General features: G+C 31.9%; 1 protein-coding gene across 1 annotated transcript in view; it reads right to left on the bottom strand.

Annotated features, from left to right (window-relative positions):
* The window catches only part of LOC132565038 (active breakpoint cluster region-related protein-like), a 37,239-nt gene that overhangs the window by 19,900 nt on the left and 4,126 nt on the right, over positions 1-13,213 (bottom strand). The gene's annotated exons all lie outside the window — the stretch shown is intronic.

Genomic DNA, 13,213 nt, shown 5'->3' with positions numbered 1-13,213 from the left:
TGGAAAAAGACAGCAAGGAGAGGATATGACAGATGAGAAAAAAGACACAACAGCATACAGTGTATCTGATCACCTACAATGAGATAATGATGAGAATGATGAGGTAAAATGACTGGAGTTTGATCGGTAGGAAAGCTTTTACGATAACAAACTTGTCTTGTATGACCTCTAGATCGTCATTTCTTGACCTATATTAAGGCAGCTGTCTTTGTACCTATGTTTATATACCTGTAGCCAAGTAGAGGATGGAGATAGATAACAAGGTATAGCCCCCTAGGTTGTATATAAAGTGTAATATTTCACCCTACCTCTGCCTAACCTGACAAGGGACACCCTATTGTGTAGACATTTTTAAGTTTGGTGAAAGAATTTCTCATCAAGACGTTGCCTGTGATATCACAACAACAAAGTTTAACCATTACTACTGGCTTCACACTAGTTAAACATAATCACCCTAGCTTGGCCAATGGTTATCATGTAGATTTCACTTAAATTTGATGTGATGCTGATGAAAAACCCTGCACCACAGCAAAAGCACTATACATGCCCTTCCAGCAGCTGATTGAGCTAAGAATAGTTTAAATTGTTACTTAAAATTAAAATTTGCATTTTGAGGGCAGAATAAAAGAACCAGTAATGCTAAAAAAAACATGTTAATCCAAACATGTGCAAGATTTTTCATCACAATTAAAGTAAGTTTGCATTTTTCTGAGCCTTATTCTATCTTTATTGTGCTATCAAACTTTGATTGTGATCGACAATCTCAAGTAGTTTAACTACATCCATTTAGGATGGTTCCTTCTAGCAAGCCTCTGGTATATGAAACTAGAACAAGCACCTGTACAGGTAAATCTCTGTTTACTGTTACAGAAATATTCATGTCAATGAAGCCAATTTGATGTCATTCACCAGTATTTAAAGTGTGCCTGAAACTTTTAAGTAATGAGGACAGATACCAATCTCCTTATATCAGGGGGTAGTACTTGTACTTCAGTCAACAGATACTATGTAAATAGTGTAGAGTCAGTATAGACATGGAGTCAGGAGGTCTGTGATAATGAGCAGGTTTATCTTCATGATTAGCTAGATTTCTCAGAAAACCTCACCTTCACACAACTTACACACAAAACATGACGTATCCCGAAGATTAGACCCTTTCTCGTGATAAGTACCCTAAATGTACATGTAAAGCACACATTTTTAGGAATTTTTTGTTTTTTCTAAAAGAATGCACAAAATAACAAGGTATTTCATGAAAGTCCTCCTCAAACTCATGACCATATATGTCTTCCCATATTAAAGACAATTTGTGTATGTGGAGAATGGTAATATAGTGATAGAAGGCTTTAGAAAGGTATTGTACAAATATATACCTGTTTTGACATTGTTATTTGGTGAGCTTTCTTGGAAACATCACTTATGAAATAAAGAACCATACTGTAGGTTGAAATTTGTACGTGTACGGTGTATGTACTTCACTGAGAGGTACACAGGTTCAAATGTCAGCTGGACATCAATGAAGTATGGGATTAAGTAGAACATGTAGGCAGTTACTTCCTCATTGATCAGTACAGGAAAGGATTCAGTAATAAGTATATACAGGATCAGAAATCTACATTCAGCAATTTATATAAAATACAGATTTGTTACTGAGGAAATAAAATTAAATAAAATTAAATAAAATTAAATGAGTTACAAAATAAGACAAAGATGAAAAGAGAATTCTTTATTACAAAGGTTCACCATAAATATACGTATAGTGAATAATTATCTGTTTTACACGGAATGTCCAAGCTACACATATTTATAAGTGGCGTGCTTCTACAGACATAAAGTACGATAATAAAAGCAGAAAACAATGGATTCAAGATCCACAAACTCCGGTTCGTGTTAATGTGTTAAGTTTGATATCTAGTGATTCCAGATCCACAAACTCCGGTTCGTGTTAATGTGTTAAGTTTGATATCCTGTGATTCAAGATCCACAAACTCCGGTTCGTGTTAATGTGTTAAGTTTGATATCCAGTGATTCAAGATCCACAAACTCTGGTTCGTGTTAATGTGTTAAGTTTGATATCTAGTGATTCAAGATCCACAAACTCCGGTTCGTGTTAATGTGTTAAGTTTGATATCCTGTGATTCAAGATCCACAAACTCCGGTTCGTGTTAATGTGTTAAGTTTGATATCTAGTGATTCCAGATCCACAAACTCCGGTTCGTGTTAATGTGTTAAGTTTGATATCTAGTGATTCCAGATCCACAAACTCCGGTTCGTGTTAATGTGTTAAGTTTGATATCCAGTGATTCCAGATCCACAAACTCCGGTTCGTGTTAATGTGTTAAGTTTGATATCTAGTGATTCCAGATCCACAAACTCCGGTTCGTGTTAATGTGTTAAGTTTGATATCTAGTGATTCCAGATCCACAAACTCCGGTTCGTGTTAATGTGTTAAGTTTGATATCCAGTGATTCCAGATCCACAAACTCCGGTTCGTGTTAATGTGTTAAGTTTGATATCTAGTGATTCCAGATCCACAAACTCCGGTTCGTGTTAATGTGTTAAGTTTGATATCTAGTGATTCCAGATCCACAAACTCCGGTTCGTGTTAATGTGTTAAGTTTGATATCCTGTGATTCCAGATCACTTTAATACCCTGAACTACAAGGTATTGGATTTAATAAATGTGAAACTTCTGAAGACAAGATCAATAACAAACTGCCGATACACGTACTTATACCTCGTGGACCAGGACACATGACAATGTGAATTAATCTATAACCAACTCTTTCGATTTCATTTCCTTGACATCTATGTACTAGGACATATGATAAAGTGATCAAGTTCTAATCATTCATCATACTCTATATCCTAAACACTGACCAGAAGGTATAACGAAGTGACCAAATTAATTACAAATTCTCTATAACACTGACCAGAAGGTATAACGAAGTGACCAAATTAATTACAAATTCTCTATAACACTGACCAGAAGGTATGACGAAGTGACCAAATTAATTACAAATTCTCTATAACACTGACCAGGATGTAAGACAAAGTGACCAAGTTAGTTACAAATTCTCTGTAACACTGACCAGAAGGTATGACAAAGTGACCAAGTTAGTTACAAATTCTCTGTAACACTGACCAGAAGGTATGACAAAGTGACCAAGTTAGTTACAAATTCTCTGTAACACTGACCAGGATGTAAGACAAAGTGACCAAATTAATTACAAATTCTCCAGAAAGTATGACGAAGTGACCAAATTAATTACAAATTCTCTGTAACACTGACCAGAAGGTATGACAAAGTGACCAAGTTAGTTACAAATTCTCTGTAACACTGACCAGGATGTAAGACAAAGTGACCAAATTAATTACAAATTCTCCAGAAAGTATGACGAAGTGACCAAATTAATTACAAATTCTCTGTAACACTGACCAGCAGGTATAACGAAGTTACCAAATTAATTACAAATTCTCTGTAACACTGACCAGGATGTAAGACAAAGTGACCAAATTAATTACAAATTCTCTGTAACACTGACTCAAGACAAATTAATAAGAAATTCTTTGTACGTTATCTCTTCATCATCAACTAGGACATAATTATGACAATATTGATAAATGATGAATCTCCACATACATACATGTTCATCTCACTGACACCTACTTAATGAAAATAGTGAAGACTTTGTGTACCATCCCCTCAACAATAAACAAGGATATATGATTAAGTGAACAGGTTCCTCCACTGATTAGTGTGGTCTAGAGGAGGTGTTTTATAGTAGAAAACTGATTTCAGAAAACACAGTTGTGCCTTATACCTGGAACACAGAATTATCTGTGGTGTGATCTTGAGGTCATGATCAGCTACACAACAGAGGAAGTCACTACTGCCATTTATAAACACCAAAAAAAAGTGTTAGACACAGCAAAACTTTAGCCTACAAACAGCCAATAGATAACACAACTGTAAATTTGTTGTGAATTTTTACCTTACGATAGCTTGGTTAAGGTATAATAACTATAATATAATAACTCTGAAATAGTGTTAAGAGAATGAGGTCATGTACTGAAGTTATATACCCTAAACACTCTCTGTACTTACAACAATAACCTGCTGATCATCAGTCAGGGATTTAGTCATAGTCTACACTGTAAAATGTGTATATGTACATCCCTGTAAGTGAACATACCTCTGGTACTTCGTCTGTCAATATCAAGAAATTTTTAATTCTAGCATTCAGAAACAAACTCTACCATTTTAATTCATATCAATATGCTTAGTCACTGAAGGCCGAAAAGGTCTCTACCATTTTAATTCATATCAATATGCTTAGTCACTGAAGGCCGAAAAGGTCAATTTTTTCTTCCTGGTTTGTCCTTAAACCTTAATATTACTCATACTGATCAAACAATGAAATATAAGTCCTGTAACTCTAAACAGACTTAAGGTCCCTGTTACTCAAACCTTGATTAGAATATAACCAGTGGCTAGTGAAAAAATTCAGATATGCAAAAATGAGAAAATTCTTTAATATTTCAGAGCTATGGTATGTAAATACAAGATTGCTGGTTTTTCCTGATAATCTTGCTTTAAATGTCATTGTTTTTTAAGTGAAAACAAATAGATATTTCACTGAGGAACAGTTGTTCATACATGTAATGATTGTCAATAATGATGAACAGCCAAGTTTTACAGAGTCCTCTTAACTATACACATGTAATTAGAATAACCTAGTTAGGTTTTATATTGTTTAACATCCTATCAATAGCTATAATCATTTAAGGACAGTTTTCCAGTTTATGGAATGTGATCCAGTGCATATGTTAAGTACGTGCCTTTGTGGAAGCTACAATGTAGACTTTGATATGTACATTTTACTCCTTGTGGAGGTATGGAACTGAAGCCAACTTTATAGTGCTGCCACACTGAAGTATACTGCTAAAGGCCTCAAGCAAAACCTCACATTTAATCACATCATACTGTCAAGGTGTAAACCAGTCGCTACACTAGCATAATATGGAGTTTCACTTCATTGTCCTGTAAGTCAAAGATAATAAGTCAGAGATAATAAGTTAGATATAATAAGTCAGAGATTATAAGTCAGAGATTATAAGTCAGATGTAATAAGTCAGATATAATAAGTCAGATATAAATCACATATAAGTCAGAGATAATAAGTCAGATATAATAAGTCAGAGAATATAAGTCAGAGATAATAAGTCAGAGATATAATAAGTCAGAGATAATAAGTCAGATATAATAAGTCAGAGATAATAAGTCAGAGATTATAAGTCAGAGATAATAAGTCAGAGATAATAAGTCAGAGATTATAAGTCAGAAATAATAAGTCAGATATAATAAGTCAGATATAATAAGTCAGAGATAATAAGTCAGATATAATAAGTCAGAGATATAATAAGTCAGAGATAATAAGTCAGAGATTATAAGAGATAATAAGTCAGAGATAAATCACATATAAGTCAGAGATATAATAAGATCAGAGATATAATAAGTATAAGTAAGAGATAATAAGTCAGAGATATATAAGTCAGAGATAATAAGTCAGAGATAATAAGTCAGAGATAATAAGTCAAGATATAATAAGTCAGAGATAATAAGTCAGAGATAAATCAGAGATTATAAGTCATATAAGTCAGAGATATAATAAGATCAGAGATAAAGTCAGAGTCAGAGATATAATAAGTCAGAGATAATAAGTCAGAGATATAAGTAAGATCAGAGATAAATCACATATAAGTCAGAGTCAGAGATATAATAAGTCAGATAAGTCAGAGATATAAGTAAGTCAGAGATATAATAAGTCAGAGATAAATATAAGTCAGAGATATAATAAGTCAGAGATATAATAAGTCAGATATAATAAGTCAGAGATAATAAGTCAGAGATTATAAGTCAGAGATAAATCACATATAAGTCAGAGAATATAAGTCAGAAATATAATAAGTCAGATATAATAAGTCAGAGATTATAAGTCAGATATAATAAGTCAGAGATAATAAGTCAGAGATTATAAGTCAGAGATATAATAAGTCAGATATATATAAGTCAGAGATATAAGTAAGTCAGAGATAATAAGTAGAGATATATAAGTCAGAGATAATAAGTCAGAGATTATAAGTCAGAGATATAATAAGTCAGAGATTATAAGTCAGAGATATAATCAGAGATATCAGAGATAAGTCAGAGATCAGAGATAATAAGTCAGAGATAATAAGTCAGAGATATAGTCAGAGATATATAAGTAGAAGATTAATAAGTCAGAGATATATAAGTCAGAGATATAAGATAAGTCAGAGATAATAAGTCAGAGATATATAAGATCAAGTCAGAGATAATAAGTCAGAGATTATAAGTCAGAGATATAATAAGTCAGAGATTATAAGATCAGAGATAAATAATAAGTCAGAGATAATAAGTCAGAGATAAGTCAGAGATATAATAAGTAGAGATATAATAAGTCAGAGAGAGATATAAAGTCAGAGATATAATAGAGATTATAAGTCAGAGATTATAATTCAGAGATATAATAAGTCAGAGATAATAAGTCAGAGATTATAAGTCAGAGATTATAAGTCAGAGATTATAAGTCAGAGATTATAAGTCAGAGATAAATCACATATAAGTCAGAGATAATAACTCAGATATAATGCTTTAACCTCCTGATTGTACTATTTCTTAACTTTTTTGAAATTGTTGTTAACAAATTCCGAGAAGTCTGGTATCATGCTAGAGATGTATAGATGTACTGTATAGGTATGACTGTCTGGTACCATGGTAGTGATTTCATGCACATTTGCCTTCAGGACAAGTGACCTACAGTTAAGTTATTACATAATATCATGATCGGTAAAGACTTTCACAAATTATATAAGGTTACCTGGAATTGAATCATTGAGGATCAGCTGTGATGTTGTCATCCGTCTGTTGGTGTGTAGAATGTAAGATCCATGCAGTCGAAGTTCATACATATTTTCATAAAATAATCCAACACTGATTATGTTTATTTTATTAAAGTCTAGAATAGCTCTGAAAATCCCCTAATGATACTTTCTGATTTCTTGATACACACTAATACACCCACCTTAATGGTTTCCACAGTAACGGTTGTTCTTACTGAGCTTTCACTTATCTACCTGGTCTATATAATTATCTACACACCTTTTTTGTTGATGTTTATAAGTGAAACAGTAAAACGCCACAGTCATATATTTGATCTTTTTATAGGATTGTCCCTTATATACGTACGAGAACCATTTAGAATAAACACCTATATTACTCATCGTGAACTCCCTTACACCTGATTTTATACCCATGATGTAGACTGGTATTTTTAACCTGTGTACCTTCACTGGTACACCCATAAAGTATGTGCTATTTACCTGTGACAACGACAGTTCCACCCCAATTTTCACCCTATTTTACGTAGAATACCAATGATGCATGGTAATCTGATCTCCCTTATTAACTTATCAGTTTTTCCAAGAAATATTTCTGTCACGTCACCGTTAGATAACAATTCAGAAATATATTTCTCATTTTCCCTATACTGTTATCTTTTCTTGTCAGTTTACACGTTCAGCTGATGATAAATATGAACAAAGTATGCATGTATGTTATCAATGCCAAGTGTGACAATTCAATACTGATAATGATTCTCATGTAAACATCCCTTAGTACCAATATATCAATAAATTGATGTCAATTATGTTATATTACTTTGTACCAATATCATTTTATACCAATAAATAATCGTGGTTACTTTTTAACTATGATTTCATCATTTTTCAGATTTCAGGCGAGTTATTTGTAGGTGGAGAACAAGGAGGATCGATACCTGTGATCTACATGAACAGCCACCAACTTATCACAAATAGAGATGAAGCAGATGTCTTTTCTAATGTAATCTAATCACTAATCAAAAAATTAATTATCACTGACTTTAATATTCAAAGTAAACTCCATTACAACAGGTCATTCTAGTCACCTTAGATGAATGAATACAAGACAAAATAGTTAGTTTTATATATGTAATAAGACAGAGCTGTCTTTGTGATGTCTGTTTAAATGTGTCATCCCTTCTGTTTAATGAGATTTATCATTCAATGGAACCAAAAGGAAGACATATCCCTTCTACATAACAGTGATGATTACACATGTTTGGCCAGACATTGTCCAGGAACTTTGATTTACACAGAAACTGACATTGTACTGTCTAGAAACTATTGATTTACACAGAAACTGACATTGTACTGTCTAGAAACTATTGATTTACACAGAAACTGACATTGTACTGTCCAGGAACTATTGATTTACACAGAAACTGACATTGTACTATCCAGGAACTATTGATTTACACAGAAACTGACACTGTACTGTCTAGAAACTATTGATTTACACAGAAACTGACATTGTACTGTCTAGAAACTATTGATTTACACAGAAACTGACATTGTACTGTCTAGAAACTATTGATTTACACAGAAACTGACATTGTACTATCCAGGAACTATTGATTTACACAGAAACTGACATTGTACTGTCCAGGAAATATTGATTTACACAGAAAATGACATTGTACTTTCCAGGAAATATTGATTTACACAGAAACTGACATTGTACTGTCCAGGAAATATTGATTTACACAGAAAATGACATTGTACTGTCCAGGAAATATTGATTTACACAGAAACTGACATTGTACTGTCCAGGAAATATTGATTTACACAGAAAATGACATTGTACTGTCCAGGAAATATTGATTTACACAGAAAATGACATTGTACTTTCCAGGAAATATTGATTTACACAGAAACTGACATTGTACTGTCCAGGAACTATTGATTTACACAGAAACTGTCATTGTACTGTCCAGGAAATATTGATTTACACAGAAAATGACATTGTACTGTCTAGAAACTATTGATATCTACAGAAATTGACACTGCACTGCTTTAGAAAAGTGCTAAAAATGCCAATTAATGCTATTCAGTTTTCGTTTCAGTGGGATTAGTGCAGGTAAATGTCTGCAAAAGCAGGTAATAATAAATTATCATGTACCTGTGGGATTTGTACAAGTAATAATAAAGTATCATGTACCTGTGGGATTTGTACAGGTAATAAAGTATCATGTACCTGTGGGATTTGTACAGGTAATAATAAAGTATCATGTACTGTGGGATTTGTACAGGTAATAATAAAGTATCATGTACCTGTGGGATTTGTACAGGTAATAAAGTATCATGTACCTGTGGGATTTGTACAAGTAATAATAAATAATGGGTGATCCAACACTCCTAATGTAGAACTTTGCGGTAGTATCTTCGGTCGGATCCTAGGGATTCGACAGAGTTCCTTACTAATAAAACATAATCAAAATAAAAAAGGAAACTCAACAACACGAAGACTTCAGTGAAATTGCCGACAGTAATAATAAAGTATCATGTACCTGTGGGATTTGTACAGGTAATAATAAATTATCATCTATCTGTGGGATTTGTACAGGAAATAATAAATTATCATCTACCTGTGGGATTTGTACAGGAAATGATAAAGTGTCATGTACCTGTGGGATTTGTACAGTTAATAATAAAGTGTCATGTACCTGTCTGCATGTCAGTGTACACAGGAATCATTTGTGGCTGAAGTCTACATATGAACATAGTGTACACATGTGGATAAAGGCAGATGGTATTTTAATATGTTTTGATGAAAAATGTGTTCTTTCTTATATAATTAATGCCTGGCTGTCCACAGAAGTTTGTCTTTTGAAACTTGTGATATTCATCTGAATAAAATAACACTGTATCTGTGACAACAGCAACTTAAAGATAAGCTTTCACTACATACATATGGGTTAATGATAAAGAAATACTACTTTTGTGCAAAGTATTGTTTTTTCACAGAAATTTTAAATAACACTTAAAAAATAACTTTGCATTAAAGGTATATACATATAAACATACTGGAGTATGTAAAGCCAGTTTAACTTTAAAGACTTCATAAAACTATGTCAAGTTCTTATCGGAAATTGACTGATGAAAACACTTACAGCTGGGTATGTGTATAAGCAGACCTATATACTAAACCTTCACATCAGAACACAGTCGTATATATACAACAGCATATATAGGTACTTACGTGTATATATATATATACAAAACACCATATATAGGTAATAACTCATAATGTAAACCTTGTTGTTATTGTTGGTCAATGATGATGAGTTATCTGTAACATGTATCCTAAAAACATCATGAGAACTATCACTTACATTAGTAATATATGCCTGGAGTGTCCAGTCTGAATCACATCTCTGGACGTCCCTGACATAAATTGTAATTAAGGATTTTATATCCATTTCAATTTCCTGTATCCCAAATGTTTTGTTATACCATGTACGGTTGATGTCTAAGAAAACGAATCATTTGAGATAAATATACACCACATCATCTCAACAATTCTAAATTTCACAGGTTTCCTTTTTGGACTTTATTAGGGAAAAAATCACATGCAGATGTGTTGTGTTTCATTTGTATAAAATCTGCAGTTTCTCTGGCACTGGAATGACATTTCTGGTGTTTGCACGTCTCTCTTACTGAGAATATAGAGTACGAATTTAACAATACTTTATCAAACTGATATAAAACCTTAATGGAAATATTTACAACTTATATCTCTTTGTTTGGTGACATCATCATAATCCAACACAAATTTATAATGTAACAACTGATATTACTGAATAAATATAATCACTGTTCAACATCAATTGACCTAATAAAGGGTCAAGGTCATTCAAGGGTACATTGATGTTTTTACTGTGTTTTAAATCAAACAAAAGTCACATCTTTATCCAAAATAAGATATATTTACATTTAAACTAAGTTTATATTTAGGTTAAAGGAACAAAGTATATTTCTGACAGATAAAGACTTAATGATAAAGATTGGGTTAAAGGAATAATGTATATTTCTAACAGATAAAGGCTAAATGATAAAGATTGGGTTAAAGGAACAATGTATATTTCTAACGGATAAAGGCTAAATGATAAAGATTGGGTTAAAGGAACAATGTATATTTCTAACAGATAAAGGCGAAATGATAAAGATTGGGTTAAAGGAACAATGTATATTTCTAACAGATAAAGGCTAAATGATAAAGATTGGGTTAAAGGAACAATGTATATTTCTATAAAGGCTAAATGATAAAGATTGGGTTAAAGGAACAATGTATATTTCTAACAGATAAAGGCTAAATGATAAAGATTGGGTTAAAGGAACAATGTATATTTCTAACAGATAAAGGCTAAATGATAAAGATTGGGTTAAAGGAACAGTGTATATTTCTAACAGATAAAGGCTAAATGATAAAGATTGGGTTAAAGGAACAATGTATATTTCTAACAGATAAAGGCTAAATGATAAAGATTGGGTTAAAGGAACAATGTATATTTCTAACAGATAAAGGCGAAATGATTGGTTATACAAACGTCTAATCTGATATATAACTGGCCAGAAAAAAGTAAAATTTGAGACAACAAAATCACAGATCAAATTGCTGCCACACTTCCCTCATGTAAAATTCTTATTTTTTTTTTTTTATTTACATTGGTATAAATAGGCATTACAAAAACCTAACATTACATTATCATACAAATTTAGCACTGATATATTTACACGCCCACTATTCTTAAATCAGAAATCATCATAAAACAAATATTGTTCAAAATTCAAACAAAGTTACACAATAACACATACCCTTTCACCCTTCATCACACACACACACCTCCCTGTCATGTACACACACACGTCCTCACTTTCATACATTATTATACAAATATCAATGCTGGTTGAAAAGCTAAGATAATACCTGAATTCCTCTGTTGATGTGAAATTATTAAAAGAACAGTCTTTGGAACATGAAAATTTATTGGTTTCAAATTTTTTTTTAGTTTAGGTTTCTACTAAATTTGTCCATATCGTCCATTCTCTCCTAAATCACTTGAGGTGCATGATTCTCTGCCTTGCTTATACCTAGGTATTTTTTAACTGTGTATGTTTCTGTTTGTGTGATTTTCAGAGTTCCAATACTTCATGTTATCTACTTTCCTGTTTACATTGCGATTAACAACACCAAAAAGAAAGGGGTTTTTTTTATAAAAATAAAGAGTTTAAAATAAGCTTTTTAGATTTTGTAGTAAATTTTTAACTTTCTTACAATTCCATAAGATACTTTTCATTGTTTTAATTTCTGTTTTACAAGAATAACACTAAGGACTATCTGCTAGACCTATTTTGTTGTCAGGATATGGCGACTAATGCTGAATTGAAGTCACTATTATTTTACATTCTGTTTTTCAGAAGAAGGAAGCTGGAACTTCATTTTCCAATCATTTCCATCCATTTCAAAATGTTCATCTCACTTTTTCTGCAGTAACTGCATTTTTATGAATAATATATAGAAATCTTTCATACCCTTTCTTTTCCTAAAATAAATTGTAAATTTCTTGGGATGAATGGAGTATTTATCTTTGATAGATGTAGTCATGTTGGTAACATGTAAATTTCATTTATCTCAAACAGGGCTACTGCAATGGTAAACAAATGAGAAATTTTACCTACAATGATCTGATTATGAGAAATTTTATTAGAATCATTTTTTTTTATTTTGCTGTTCAAATACACATGTATTTCTGACATATGTACATTTTGAGGATTTTACATTCTACATGTATTTCTGACATATGTACATTTTGAGGATTTCACATTCTACATGTATTTCTGACATATGTACATTTTGAGGATTTTACATTCTACATGTATTTCTGACATATGTACATTTTGAGGATTTTACATTCTACATGTATTTCTGACATATGTACATTTTGAGGATTTTACATTCTACATGTATTTCTGACATATGTACATTTTGAGGATTTTACATTCTACATGTATTTCTGACATGTACATTTTGAGGATTTTACATTCTACATGTATTTCTGACATATGTACATTTTGAGGATTTTACATTCTACATGTATTTCTGACATATGTACATTTTGAGGATTTTACATTCTACATGTATTTCTGACATGTACATTTTGAGGATTTTACATTCTACATGTATTTCTGACATGTACATTTTGAGGATTTTACATTCTACATGTATTTCTGACATGTACATTTTGAG

Source organism: Ylistrum balloti, unplaced genomic scaffold, assembly GCF_031769215.1.
Source record: "Ylistrum balloti isolate Yb309-2 unplaced genomic scaffold, AGI_CSIRO_Ybal_v1 Utg369688, whole genome shotgun sequence".
Taxonomy (NCBI): domain Eukaryota; kingdom Metazoa; phylum Mollusca; class Bivalvia; order Pectinida; family Pectinidae; genus Ylistrum; species Ylistrum balloti.
Note: the sequence above shows the minus strand (reverse complement) of the source record. Positions and strands in the feature narration are given on the sequence as shown.